Source organism: Hippopotamus amphibius, chromosome 1, assembly GCF_030028045.1.
Source record: "Hippopotamus amphibius kiboko isolate mHipAmp2 chromosome 1, mHipAmp2.hap2, whole genome shotgun sequence".
Lineage (NCBI taxonomy): Eukaryota > Metazoa > Chordata > Mammalia > Artiodactyla > Hippopotamidae > Hippopotamus > Hippopotamus amphibius.
Window position 1 is genome coordinate 79,064,672 of NC_080186.1, and position 15,408 is coordinate 79,080,079.

General features: G+C 41.1%; 1 protein-coding gene across 1 annotated transcript in view; it reads left to right on the top strand.

The window, feature by feature from the left end:
- The window catches only part of JAK1 (Janus kinase 1), a 135,216-nt gene that overhangs the window by 61,162 nt on the left and 58,646 nt on the right, over window positions 1-15,408 (top strand). The window lies entirely within an intron of this gene.

The window sequence follows — 15,408 nt, forward strand, 5'->3', positions numbered from 1 at the left end:
TCTTTGGAAAAATGTCTGTTCAAATCCTCAGACTGAGGATTTTTTAATTGGATTGTTTGTGGAATTTTGTTTTGTTTTTGCAAAATACTCAATATTCATTGAGTTATGACTTCCTTATGTATTTTGGATATTGACCTCTTATCAGATATATGATTTGAAGATATTTTCTCCTATTCAGTAGGTTGCCTTTTCATTCTGTTGATAGTTTCCTTTGCTGTGCAGAAGCATTTTAGTTTAATGTAGCCCCCATGTTTATTTTTGTTTTGTTGCCTTTGCTTTTGGTGTCAAATTGAAAATCATCACCAAAACTGAAATCAAGATATCAAGTAACTTACTGCGTATGTTTTCTCCTAGGAGCTTTATGGTTTCAGGTCTAATGTTTAAGTGTATAATCCATTTTGAGTTGATTTTTGTGTATGGTGTAAGATAGTGGTCCAGTTTCATTCTTTTGCATCTGGCTGTTCAGTTTTCCCAACACCATTTATTGAAGCCCATTTTATAAAGGAATTGAAGCTCAGAGGTTTAGGAACATGGATGAACTTTGAAAAAATTATTATGTTAGGTGCAATAAGCCGGACACAAAAGATCACATAATGTTTATATGGAATGTCCAGAATAGGCAAATAAATTAACGATTGTCAGGGGATGTAGTAGGGGAGAATGGAGAGTGACTACTGATAGGCATGAACGTGAAATGTTCTAGAGTTAGATACTGGTAATGGTTGTACAACTTTATGAATGTACTAAAAGTCGCTGAATCATATACTTTAAAAATAAATTTTAAAAACTTTAAATGCCTTGCAATATAACTCTTAAGTAAGAGAATATTTTAAAACTGTACCTGTGAATTTGGTTCATAGTTTAGCATTGATTCTTCTGTAACAGAAATCAACATTTTGTCCATACTTATTATGAACTTTAGTTTTTTCACTTGCTGGCCCAACTGAATAGATTTGATGTACTGTATTATATTTTCTTTATCATTTCACCTAGGCAACTCCCAACACATTGCGAAATCTCACGTGGGGGAAGATACAAAAAAATACAGAGTTAAACAGTTTTGCACAAGTCAGTAAGCCCTATAACTACACATTTACTGTTATAAAACAGTTTCATAAATGCAAACCGGTATATAATATTGACGTGGATTAGGAGAGTACTTCTAGAGGGAAGTGTGGGGATGGTCAGGGAAGGCGTCCTGGAAGAGGAAATATTTAAGCATCTGTTCCTTCCACAAGCATTTATTGAATATCTGCTGTACCCTAGGCACAGTTGTTGGGTGCTGTGTATAACCAGATAATAGCTACAGTCCCTGCCCTCATGGGGCTCAAAGACAGGGGAGAAGACGCAATTCTACAGAGAGTCACAGAGCAGGATTATAAATGCTGCTGTAAAAGTAATCACAGGTTACTCTGGATGCCTCAGCTTGGCAGGTGGGTCAAGTCAGGGAAGCCTGCATAATGGGTATGATTTCTGACCTGTGAACTGAAGAATGAATGGGGGTGACAAAGGCTTGAAGGACAAGGGTGTACTGGATTCCAGGAACTGCAAATAGTATATTGGAGTTTTGGGTACAAATGGTGATAAGCCATGGGAGGTTAGATCACAAGTAGCTTTGAAGGCTTTCTTAAGAGAGTAGAAAATAAAGGAGTTTAAGAGAAAGCATAAGATTTTCAGATTTGCAGTTTAGAAATAGGCTGCATTGTGGAGACTGGAATAGAGGCAGATAAGGAAAGCAGGAACTTTTTAGGAGACTTGCCCTAATTGGAGAGAGAAATCATGGAATGATGGAGACAAATGATCGGGGCTTATTCACCAGTTGGATATGTAAGCAGTCTGTGACTCCCAGGCCCTCTCTCCACTCCTCCATCATCTTTTCCATCTTATTTCCTGCTTCTCTTCATTAATATTTGTAAGTCTGCTTACTGTCCACCAGATAGGCTTGCTGATTTTCTTTCTGCTGCCTTTGATCACAGCTTTATCTTCACCTGGAATGGAACACGTCTTTTTTTTTACCTTTCTAAATCTGACTTAAGAAGCCTTTGGAATCGTTCTGTGCACCAATGATCTCTTTCTCCTCTGAAGTCATAGCACTTCATACCTCTATCACTTTATTAACAAATAATTACATTTTGCCTTGTCACATCTCTTAATTGCTTTGGGTTGATAGTAACTGTTGAACTGTTTTAAAATTACAGCAGGCAGAGTGGGATCTGTTGATAGGATGGCTTAAATAGTAGACTAGGAATCATCTCTCCTGAACCCCCCGACCCCAGCCCTAGCTCCTTGTGTAACTTGGGTGAATTACTTTTCCTGCTTGATTAGAATAACACATAGTTGTGGTAGAATACTTGAAAAATCTTAAAAAGTGTGCAAAATAATCTCTACCCAAAGACACCCAAGATAATCACTGTTAAATTGGTAGTTTCTCCTGCAGTGTTCTTCCCATCTTCCATCTTTCTCTCTCTCTAGGATTATTTGTGTGTGTCCATGCAACATAGCCAGGCTCACCCTCTGCATGCTGTTTTGTAACCTGCCTTTTTCATTAACGTATTGTGGGGTTACTGAATCAAAATGTGAGGGTTTTTAAGTCCAAATTGATATGAGGCCAAATTGTCCTCAAGAAAGGTTGGACCAAAAAACTGAATAGTGATTATCTCTGGGAAGTAGGGAAAGGAATTTTTGCTTTTCAGTTGTATGTTCCTATATTATTGAATGTATATTTTTATTATCATGAGTCTAAATAACTTTTATAGTTTGAAGATGACAGTAATTTATACTTCTAATTTATCCAGGATTGTATATATGGTTAAAAACAACTACACCGCCTTTAGATAGATTAAAAAATAGCATCCTGTCATTTAAATTTGACAGTTAGTGAAATTTGACCTTTTCACCATGATCATTTGTCATTTTTTCTTTAGTTGTTTCCATTTCCTTTGCCTCCTGATGACTTGGATTTGAGTCCCCGTTAATAAATACATATGACTTTTTACAAGTCACTTGGTGTCTCTAGGCCTTAGTTTGCTTATGATTAAAATAGGTGAATGATACTTAAAGTTATTGTGAGAATTAATGGAGATCATGTATTGAAAGTGCTTTGTAAGCTATAAAAAGTATATAATTGTATTTGTTGACTTCGTGTTTATTGATTTTGTATTGATTTTGATTAGTTAATGGTTATGTATAGTTATGCCAACTTTGCTTTTTTTCATTTGGAGACAGGCTAAAAAGACAGAGGTTCCTTCATTAATATTTATTTTGGTGCATTGTGGGATCCATGAGCTGTGGCATCTGAGGACCTGGTTTGTGCTGCATTTCTGCTGTTTATTAGCTGTGTGTACAGGTGTGATGCACTGGACAAGCACAGTTCTTTTGGCCAAGACAGAAATGTTCAGGGAACACCTGCCTGGTCACACTCAGAGAGCTCCATGGGTTGATAAAATGTTCATGTAAACTCATAGAGACTGTTTATTTTATTTTTTTTAAATTAATTTTTATTGGAGTATAGTTGATTTACAATGTTGTGTTAGTTTCTGCTGTACAGCAAAGTGAATAACTGTACATATATCCACTCTCTTTTTAGATTCTTTTCCCATATAGGTCATTACAGTAGGTTCTTATTGGCTATTTTATATTTAGTAGTGTGTGTGTCAGTCCCAATCTCCCAATTTATCCCCCCCGCCCCGCCCCATGCTGACTTTTCTCCTTGGTAACCATAAGTTTGTTTTCTATAGCTGTGACTCTATTTCTGTTTTGTAAATAAGTTCATTTGTGCCATTTTTTTAGATTCCACATATAAGCAATACGATATTTATCTTTATCTGACTTATTTTAGTCAGTATGTCAGTCTGTAGGTCCATCCTTATCTCTGCGACATCCTTATCTCTGTGAATGGCATTGTTTCATTCTTTTTCTTATGGCCATGGAGATTGTTTACATGAATGATAGTACAAGGGAACTTGTTCATGCAAATTCCACAAACTGGATTCCCCCCTGCCCCCCATTCCATCCCTTACAGTTCTGTGAAATGAAAAGTGGTCAAAATCATGATTCTAAGGCCTGAGAAGGTCTGATACGGTCTTCTGAATCATCAAAGGCAGAGAAATTTCCATTGAACATGATTTTTGTGAATTCTGCCATATTTAGATCCCTGGAAACGTGGGTACCTTATGTCTATCTATTATCTAGAACATTGACTCTGGATAAGAGGGAAATAAGGCTGTGTCAACAACTCTACTAAGTAATAAGTGACCTCCTGACCTCCTGTTTCTGCCTCTGTGTTCCCTTTTATCCAAGGACAAGATGTTACAAAAATAATCCCGAGTGACTCCCAAGGGTAGCCCCACGAGCTCCTCCCGTGAGGCCGCACCGCAGAGGCTGACGAATCAACAGCCGCAGAGTGTTCGTTCCGCCTCACTGTTAGTAAATGTCCCAGCCAGGCTGACGCTTCAGCCGTGAGGGCAGAAGCTTTGGGAAAGTTTTTTCTGACTCATTCACAGTGTAATTTGCAGAAGAAAACCTCTAGCTTCTCATTTTATTATTATTTTTTAAGAAGTTGTTGTTTGAGGGAGTTATGTGTGTTTAGTAAGGTGGGGTTCGAGTATGGGTCCCCCATGTGTGAATATTCAGATTAGCTCCTACCAGGGGCAATATTTGGGGCTGTTTGCTCAGTTAATTTTTGTTGTCCTGGGCTGTTCACACTGGGGGAGGACGGAGGTGGGGAATCTTAGTGTACAGTGCCTTTATGTCCATCAGGGACTGGTTGATTCATTTACAATGTTTAAAAAGAAGGATATTGTTTTCTGCAGATGAATGTGAAGTGTCCCCACGCTTTTCCCCGTCATCTCCTTGTATCTCAGTCCCCCCCACCCCCACAGAGCACACATTCACCTTCTTGTTTCTGAAGAATTCATGTGAGTTTGGGGATTTGCGTTCTCCTCTGGGGTTATCTCCTCAAAGGAACGTCTATACTCCTGACTTGGACATTTATGGTCTGCTGTAAGCTGGTCTCAGCTTTCTCCCTTTCCTCATTTCTTTATGTTCTACACAGACCTTCTGTTCAGTCTCTAAAGGGTTTTACACTGCCCCTTTCCTTCCTTCTTTTGCTGTTTCTTCATGTTTCCGTTGTTTGGAACGTTCCCCGCAGTCAGCTGCCGTTCTCTTCTTATTTGTATCCCCCCCATTCCGAAAGGCCCAGTTCAAGTCCCCCCTGCTCCGTAATGGTCATACTATTATATGCCTACGATGGGCCAGGTGTCCTACTAGACCTATATTTTTTTTTCTCTCTCGGAGTTTAAAACAATCCTGTAAAAGAATTACTGTTATCCTTATTTGCAGATGAGAAAACAATCACAGAAAGTTAAAAAGTAACCTGATCCCAGTGACTAAGGGGCAGGGCCGGTGTTCTAGCTCAGGTCTTCTTGGACCATAATGTTTAACTCCACCGTACCGGTGTTTCCTGAATTCTTCTGGATTGGATTAACTACCTCAGCCCCCCAACTTACACCTTCTCTGAACATGCTCTTTTGCCTTGATTGGATGTGTCTTGTGTTTGGTGACCAGTCATGTATCAGTATTATTACTTTGTCACATTCTTGGCTTGCTAACTCTTCTTTGATGATATGTCTCTTCTTGCGGTTCTTTTATTCCCACCAAGCTGTGCTTCACAGACTTTTCATGATGAGCTTTTTATTTTACTCAACGAAGATGTTCAGGAGCAAGGGAGTTATTTCTTCCAGTTGTTATTATGTTTATGTTTTTCTTTTTAGTCTAATTTGTCATTTAACCCTGCCATAATATTTACCTCCACAAGTGCTCTTAGCAAATCATTCTCCCCTTCTCTCTTTCTACATTTTTACTTCCTTGAAAGGAGAGGCCAAAGAAGCTCCATGGCGGGAGTCTCTACTGTTCCCCTCCTTCCCCCCCACCCCAAAATTAAACAGGAAAATTAAATGGAATGAATGAAGACCAGACATTGCCACTGAATATTTTGGTGCAACGAGATAGATGCCTGTTGTCCGTTAGACAGGGGTTCTTTGATAAAAGAATTATGGATGTAGTCATGCTCTGGACCTGCTTGGGACCTCGCTTTAAGGGTACACAAAAGTGTCTCATTGCAGTTCTGCCTTCTTATGAGCAGAGTATAAAGTAAACATTTATCTTGAGAAAGAACAGCTGTATTTGCTCACTTTTTTCAGTTCATTGGTAGAAAAACATAAAGTTGCTGCAGAAGACTCCTAGCCAAATTCATCATAATATGCCATCTACTATTTAAACCTTCAAGACTTGGGAAGCTTCTCCCTCCCTAGAAATACCCGTTGATGACCATACACTGAATTCTTCTCTCCATTTACAATGGTTATTTGCATAAAATACGTTGAAAAATTTGCACAAATGTGAAGTAAACAGAATGGATTTTGAATTTTTTAGTTTCCTGCAAAGCAGCACCAGGAGTTGTGATTCTGAGGTTAGAAACTGGGAACTGTGGGAATAAATTGTAGGTAATGGCAGCTGAATCTTCCAAGCTTTGCAGGTATGTTTCCTTGATCTCTGGCAGCATTATATGGATTTAGGAGGTAACCCGCTGAAGAGCTTTCTGGGAGAAGAGACTGCGTTGTGAAAGGAAGACTGTGAGTGTGGCAGCGTACGGTGGGTCCCAGGGCAGCTGTTTGTGTGGAAATGTAGGCTGCACGGTATGGGAAAAGACGAATGCTCGTCTGATAGTGAACGGTGTTTCCTCGGGAGTTCCTTTGACTATTTTATGTTTAGCTGACTGTAAATAGTGATTATAAAGTAAATTCTGTCTTGGTGATCTTGTTCAGTCCTTTAAAACAGTGTTTCTCAAGCCGTGGTTTATTATGCATTAGTGGACTGTGAAATCGATTTTGTGGGTCTTATTTAGCGTTTAAAATCTATTATTAAAGAAACGAAAATAGTATAGAACAGAAAATATCAGAGTGAATTACATGTAGTAAGGATATTTTTCTGTGAAATTTATTTTTTGTCTCACACACACATGCTGTAATATACATTTCTTGCTGTAGATCATGGTGAAAAAGGGTTTGAAAAGCTGTGGTAAAGCATGGTTCCTAGGACATCAAGTAGTGGTGTGTAACCGTTACTGAACTCGTGGCTGGTGCCAGAGGCAACTGGGACAGATAGGGAGGAGAGAGGGGGTGCTCCATGCCCTGGAGGAGTGGTGTTGACCCGGTGATCAAGCCTGCTGCCTTGGTGAAGACCGAGTGGATTACTCACTGTGCAAATACGGTTCACAGAAGAGCTCTGCTGCAGTGCAGCATTGGAGACTGTTGGCAGGCTATTTCAAATCTAAACATAAAAACTGATTACAGTTTCTTGGTTGAGGAGAGGTGCAGGGGACCATGTAGGGAAACACCCTTCTTGAGATTTCCTTTTATTTTTCTCCCCAGCATCACTTTATATTTTGAGGCAATAGCTGAGCTCCTTTGAGGTATAGACCGGAGTGGACACTGCCATTTGATAGCAGTTAACATGCATTGACATTGTCCAGCATCCAAACCCCCTTCATTTCTGGAGTGATCGTCTGTTGTTGCTGTGGAAGCTGAAGGAGGTACAAACACATGACTGGGGGTGAACCAAGTGCAGTCTCGTGGATTCCTCTGTCCCAAGACTTTGCCTCTAGAGGGAATGGTACAGATACATAGGGGTGGCTTGAGATCATTGGTGGGGGCAGCAGAGTCAGGAGTCCAGTAGTGGTGACGGCTGGTAACCGGGGTGGCCGTGCTAGAATGATGTCCTTATCAGACTGTTCCTGTGTTCTTTTATCTTTCCATTAATTTATTTTCATCCTAGGGTAAATAGAGCTGGTTTTTGTTGTTTGCATCCAGGAACCCTAAGTGGTTAAAGAAGTACAGGGAACATGTGAGATGGATTTTTGCCCCCAAAGAGCTTAGTATGTAACAGAGAGAGGGAGGAGGTGAATATCAGTAGACACACAAATGAATTAGTAAAGGTTGGCAAGGGGTGGAGGGGATTCAGGATGGCTTCCTATGTATTCCTTTAAATCATAGTTACCTTCAAGTATCGCCAAATGGCATATCTGCAAGAGGTTCTGTGTCTTGCATCATGACACTTTGGAAATACAAGTTAATGAAGAATTAGTTGTGTTAGGGTACAGCATAATATGATTTCAAGCATTTGTAAGATACGGTTTGTTTGCTTTTTTTTTTTAATCTAAACATTTTTAAAAGCCTTGAGTATACTCACAGAAAACTGATGAATGAACTGTGAACTTTTTGAGTGTGAGCCAGTAAAAACTTACTTAGAGGAAGAGATTTAGAGAAATCTTGAATCTTCACTACAGCCCTGTAGGCGCTTTATTAATCCCAGAGGAAACAGAAACTTGTAGAGGTTGAAAAACACGGCTAAGGTCACACAGACGTTAGAGCTAGGATATAAACCCAGGTTAGGCCTAGGCTTCTAACTGCTTCTATTCTGTAAAGAACTGCAGAAGTCATCTAACACTTTCCTTATCACACAGGATTTGAGCTCAGAGAGCTATAGAGGCTTTTTCAATACCAAGCGGTTTCTCTTATTGCTTACAGGTGGAAGCTGGTGCCCGCCTGCACGTACACACACACACACACACTCTCTCTCTCTCTCACACACACGCACACTCTCTCTCTTTCTCTCCCTGTCCCTCCCTACCCCTTCCCCCCCCAAGTCTGTGTACACACACACACTCTCTCTCTCTCTCCCTGTCCCTCCCTCCCCCCCAAGTCTGTGTACACACACACACACTCTCTCTTTCTCTCACACACACACACACTCTCTCTCTCTCCCTGTCCCTCCCTCCCCCTCCCCCCCCAAGTCTGTGTACACACACACACACTCTCTCTCTCCCCCTGTCCCTCCCTACCCCTCTCCCCCCAAGTCTGTGTACACACACACACACTCTCTCTCTCCCCCTGTCCCTCCCTCCCCCTCCCCCCCCAAGTCTGTGTACACACACACACTCTCTCTCTCTCTCCCCCCGTCCCTCCCTACCCCTCCCCCCATCTGTGTACACACACACACTCTCTCTCTCTCCCCCTGTCCCTCCCTACCCCTCTCCCCCCAAGTCTGTGTACACACGCACACTCTTGCTCTCTCTCCCTGTCCCTCCCTACCCCTCTCCCCCCAAGTCTGTGTACACACACACACTCTCTCTCTCTCTCCCTGTCCCTCCCTCCCCCCCAAGTCTGTGTACACACACACTCTCTCTCTCCCCCTGTCCCTCCCTACCCCTCCCCCCCCAAGTCTGTGTACACACACACACTCTCTCTCTCCCCCCCCGTCCCTCCCTACCCCTCTCCCCCTAAGTCTGTGTACACACACACACTCTCTCTCTCCCCCTGTCCCTCCCTACCCCTCCCCCCCCAAGTCTCTGTACACACACACACACACACACACACTCTCTCTCTCTCTCTCCTTAGTCTGACCTGACTCTGCCTCACCTTTTCACTCTGCTTCTTTCCTGGCTGATCTCTCTTGGTCTTTGTAGTCCTTCCTGCAGCTCTACCCTCTTGATTTTCCTGCCTCTGGCCCTTTTCTAGAACAGCTGCACCTTTCCTTTCTTTGTAGGTTGTCTCTATTCTGCAAGTCTGGGAAGAGCGTCCACTCTCCCTGGCCACTTCACAGCCCTCTCTTACTGGCTTCTGTAGGTCTCCATGCTTGTCTCTCAGCATCCCCTCCACATCTGATTTCTTTAGGTTCCCTGTGTATATGTTTATCTTGGCAGCCGTTAACAGACGGGAGGGTTTCGGTGGGCCTCGATTTTAAGTGTGGCACTTCTTTAGATTCCCCCAAAGCCCACACCTTGCCCAGGGAAGTGTGGCAAACTGAAAGCGCAGTTAGTGAAGCTGGAGGCCGAGAAACATGTCTGAGCCCAGTCTCGCCCTTCACTGGCCGCTTGACCGTGGGGATACCTGAAACCGAGTCTTCTCATCTGTGAAAGGAACTGTGGGACTTGAATATGGTTGGAGATGTGAAAGCCCTTTTTAAGCTATAAAGTACCGTATAAATGCAAGGGTTTATTGTGATGGTACAAGTGCTTAAGAAGTATTTTAATGATGAACAATTGGAAAGCACAGAAGGTAAAGACAGGCCATTTGCTCCACCTTCCGTGTTTGGAGTGTCCGCTTTTGTCACCGTATTTTGAACACTATATTCTGTGCTCTTTAATAACATTATAGATGTAATAGTGGTAAAAGAATAAAAGGGGGGAACCTAGCAAAGCATCTTGTTACAGTGTGGCTTCTAGGAAAACATGTATTGACTTTAACAACATATTACTTTGATCAGAAGCAGGCTCTCTGGGAGCAGAGCAGAGAGCCCCCGCCCATCGAGTTGGCATTGATTGTTTGATCATCCCTAGAAGTTTATTGTAAATGAAGCAGCACTTACGGTTCTGGGGTATTCCTGGAATTGCTGCTATAGTTAGAAGTGAGTTATTCTGTGTGGCCGGAGTGGCGTATAGAAAAGCCATAATTCTGACTTGCTGACAGGAAAAAAATAGTATATTTTGTATTTATGTCATCTTTTTGGCTGGAATACATCAGCTTTGCATAGCATCTTGTGATGCCTTTATCAGAACAGTTATCTAGGACTTGGCAAAGCAGGGGGCACCAAGAGCAACAGACAGTCATTGCCAAAGCTCCAGTGGGTGCGAAGCCCCCGGTTAGGAGATTGAGAGGGAAGAAAGATGCTTTCCCTGGGGGGGGGGGGGGGGGTGTGGGTGTCTCCGTCCTTTAGGAAGTTCTGTGCCTACCAGAGTGGGCCTGTGCCTACCCTCGTGGTGCCAGAGCCATGTGATAGTTGTGAGCTGGACCGCAGACAGGGCCTGGGACACTTTACTGATTTTTTTTAAAAGAACTTTTATTGAGATATAATTCACATACAATAAACTGCATATATACTTTAATGATTTTTTTGAACGACAGTTCTTTCAGGCTCTGGAGGGAAGGGCCTGGAATGAGACCAGTCTCCTAGGTGGATGTTAGACTATGCGAAGTACTAAGAAGCCAGAGAAGACAGTGGTATTGGTCACGGGGGGCACTTTAAAGCAGTTTTTAATGCCCCTGTGGAAAAAGCCAGGTCCTTGGAATCAGTCACATGTTTGACATCTGGCGCACCCCCAGTGATTGGCCTAAACTTCTGCTTTTTATGAGAATTAAATGCAAAAGCCTAGCTCCGTGCATGAGATGTTGCAGATGCTCAGTGTATACTGGAGTTCCCTCTGCTTGACTGGAACTGTATTCCATTAGGCTGTAACCAGTTTAACAGAAATGGCAACCAAAATAGGAATGCTTACTGCCTGCTGCCCTCTGTGTTAGGTACTTTCTATATGCATAAACTAATTTAACTCTTAACAGCTTTAGGAGATAAATGCTATGTTTTATCCCCCCACTTACAGCTGAGAACATTTAGGAGGTTTAGAGATGGAAAGTAACTTGCCTAAGAACACAATAGCTCGTCAGTGGGGCAGGCAGGATTCATACCCAGGTCTTTATGACTCCAGCTCAGGCCTTAACTGCTCTGCTGTGTCATCTGAGACTTATGAAATGGGACTTTGACTTATGACCAGGGTTTTGCTCAGAATCCCTATTTTTCCTTTGTTCTTCTAAGCAAGTTGGCAGCCCACTTCAGTCCTCTGCCATAAAGCCTACATTATATTGCTTTAGCACTAGCATCTTTCACATCTACAGCCTCATTTGAAAAAGACATTGTAGGAGAGCAAGGAAGACTTTTTGAAAGGTTTTTTTGATCTGTTGAGCAAGATGCTTCCTCTCAGGTTCGTGGATGGGCTTAGATTAAAATGACTTGCTCAAGGTCCGCTTGCTAGTTATGTATAGAGGCAATAAAATCACACACCCTGGATTATGGTGATATTTCCACTGGGTGGTGTTGCTTGCTTGGTTACCTTCATCTTTTAACCATTTAGCTACTTACTGATCATCTAATACAGTAAAGCATGGGACAAAAGGGACAGAAGTCCCTGCCCTCTGGGAGCTTGTATTGTTGCATTAGGCTTCCTCATCAACCTTAAGGTTGGTGCCTGCTGAGATAGTTTTTAGGGTTTAATATCTTCAGTCTTAACGTTTCTTAAGGTATTAAGCAGCTGACTTCAGGACATTTTCTAAATTACATATTTTTCTTTTCAATTTTTCTGGGTTCATACCTTAATTCATCAACATTTTATTTGCATTTCCTTACTTTAAGGCATCCATAAAGTAAGTCACTGTAGGTGTGGTGGTTTCTCTAGTAAAAATCAGATGTCCAAAGTATTTTGAGTCTTGTCACTGATTTGAAATTTTTTTATTTTACTTTCATTTATTCCCTCTTTAATGATAGTCCTTTTAAATTTTTTTTTATTTTATATTGGAGTATAGTTGATTAACAGTGTGATAGTTTCAGGTGTACAGCAAAGTGATTCAGTTATACATATACATTTGTCCTTGATTTTAACCATCATCCAGTCTATTTTTATCATATAAATCTGACCGTGGCCTTTGGCCCAAAGCAGTCATATTCTGATCATCGTATGTGTGAATATTAATATGATCTATCTTTATGTCTGTGGTTTCTACTATTCAAAATTTAATTTTATGTTCTTCCCTTAGTAGATACCTGTATTGCAAAAGATATCCTTGAAAATTTAGCAGGCTTTCCGTGTCTTCAGACACTGATTTCTGGAATTTTGCATCTTAGAAAATAGTTGTGCTCTTCCATCTATTGCAGTCAGTCCTGTTGCTTTTTCCTCATTCACAGAGTATTAGATATTCATCTCTTGCATAAGACTTTTATAAACTAAAAAAAAAAAAAAATTGAGAAGTTGAAAAATTTCCCTGATTTTTTTTTTTTTTCATGTAAAATAGCATCTGCAAGATTGAGCCTTTATCACCGGAAGAAAGGCATTTTAAGTCCTTGAAAATATGTAAGTAGATTAGGGTGGAAGAAGTCACTGTATCATCATAAAGCTTTTGATTACTCACTTTTATCCTCCCTGATTTCTGAGCTTCTTTGTATTCATTTGAGTTGGGAATGGAACCCAGTGACTCATGTTATTTTTAAAGGGTATTGACACAAGGTTGAGAGCTGAGTGATTGCTATGTACAATCTCTCATTTCTTCCCAACAAATTAAGCCCCCACAACCTGCTTCTTACCATTCAGTCTGTGCTTCTGTTGCCTTCTGATGGGTAATTTTTAGCTTTCCCCTGGCATTCAGCCTAGAGTTATCTGTGAGTATGCTGGTACATCTGTTTGTGTTCGAAATTTATTTTGTAGCTTCTTGAATATTAGTGACAGTACCTTTGAGTTGAAGTTTTATCATCAAAAACAATAAATGTTTAATGAAAAAAAAAAGGGTATTGAATGGGTTCCTACTGGTCAGTTTTTCTAACATTGAAGATTTTTGTATCTTGCAGTAAGAAACTTGAATTGATTTCTTGGAATTATCTGAAGTATTTTTAAGCTGATCTTGCTCTTTTCCTACTTGTTCTAAAAATAAGTAGCTAGAACATATTATTTAGTTTATTTGGAAAGAAATGTTATTTGAATGAAGCTGTAGCACCAAAAAACACTTGTCATCCTGAATGAGTCGTCATTTCATATAAAGTGGGTCACCAGTCTTGGGTGTAAGTGTTTGGCATGCCTTTTAAGTGCTATATGGGTGTGTTAAAGTATTTATCATTAGAACATCAATTTTCTGAGAGCAGGGATTTTTGTTGTTAATGAATTAGCCTATAAAAACATCATAGTAAATGCGTATGTCAAGAAATTCTGTTGCTGATCTTGAATTCTCAGAGTTTAATTTCTAGGCTAAGCATCACAAATTGATACCATTTTATTATCCTGTCCAGTAATACTGAAGGTCAGTTTGAAAGTTATTAGGTACAATGTGATATCAATGTAGTGTTGCTTATAGTAGAGAAAGAATAATGGAAAAACCAAACTCTTCTTGATTACGGGTTTTGATAGAATCCTGGTGACTTTAGTGTGATCCTCAATCTTATATGAGGCCCAGAGCAACCCCATGACTCCTGTGTTCTAGTAACATGTGATCTGATGGTGTATATTAACATGCTTTGTGAGTTTTAAAAAGATTTGCACAGTAGCCCTTCTTAAAGAGCCTGGGCCTGGTGGAACTTCAGGTCTCTTCCTGCTTTAAAATGTTCTGAGTGTGTGTCCCTTTTCTGGTTTGGGGCAAGCTTCTTACTGCGCTAAAGCATGGAGCCCATCTGGTTGACTTCCATTCATCCTGGGCAGTGTGCTGCGGGAAACCTGGGGTAGCACGGCCCCAGACATGCTGTTAGCTAAGTGCTGTTTTTCACCCATGCATAAAAAGGCATATTGGAGGAATTTCCCCGTTTATGTAGCTGGAGAGACCACACTGGCTCCTTCCCTCCACAGGACCTTTGCACATGCTGATCCTTTACCCAAACTGCTTTCTCCCTACCTCCTATGATAGCTGTTCCATGTCAGCTCAGTGTTACTTCCCTCTTGAGGCCCATGCTGGATCATATGCCTCATTAATTGCTCTCCTTTTCCTTCATGGCATTTTAAGTTCTTTATTTCTGTGCATCTTTATTTGATTCTGTTAGTCCTGCAGACTGTAAGCTCCACATGAGCAGTGACCGTATTGCTCTTGTTCTTCATGGTGGTCCCCTGATAGAGCTCAGCTTCTGACATGAAGAACTGCTCAAAAATAATTGTTGAATGGGTAACCTAAATGTGGGATTTGAACCCCTGCTTCTGAGCCAAAGCAGGGTATTAAATGTAGCTAATTTCAGATTGCTGTGTTGCTGCAGGGCAGGGTAGCTATTTATGTAATTAAAACAATTGGTTATATTAAATTTTTAAATCTGAAAGTACAGTGATTTGTTCCTTTAAAAATTGTCCATGATAAAATAGCCAAGTCAGTGTTGTCATATCAGAATTCATACTTGTGTCCCCTGACTGGCCTCCTATCATTAGTTTTGCCTTATCCCCTGCAGAAAACCTTCGCAGACCAGCTCTCTCCAGTGCCAGTCACCGGAGTTAGCAAGGGGCATAAAGATGACATCATGCCACACCCACTCTACTGATTTTTAGATTGCTTCTGTGTTTTCATTTGTGCCATCTCGTGCTTTGACTGTAAGGTCCTGTGGGAATGCTGGCCTTGTAGCCTCAGACGTAACTCATCTCCCTCTCCCCAGGCACTCCTCCACTTCTGTCACATGATGCATGGGACTGTGCTCTTCCTAAAGCTGGATCCTGATAAAATGTGTGGAGTGACCAGCAGAAAACTGAGACAATAATCTGTATCAATTTGGCAACCATTTTCAAATCACTAAGAGTGGTTGCTCCTTATTTGCAAACATAGTTTGATTTTACTCTTAAAAAAAGTG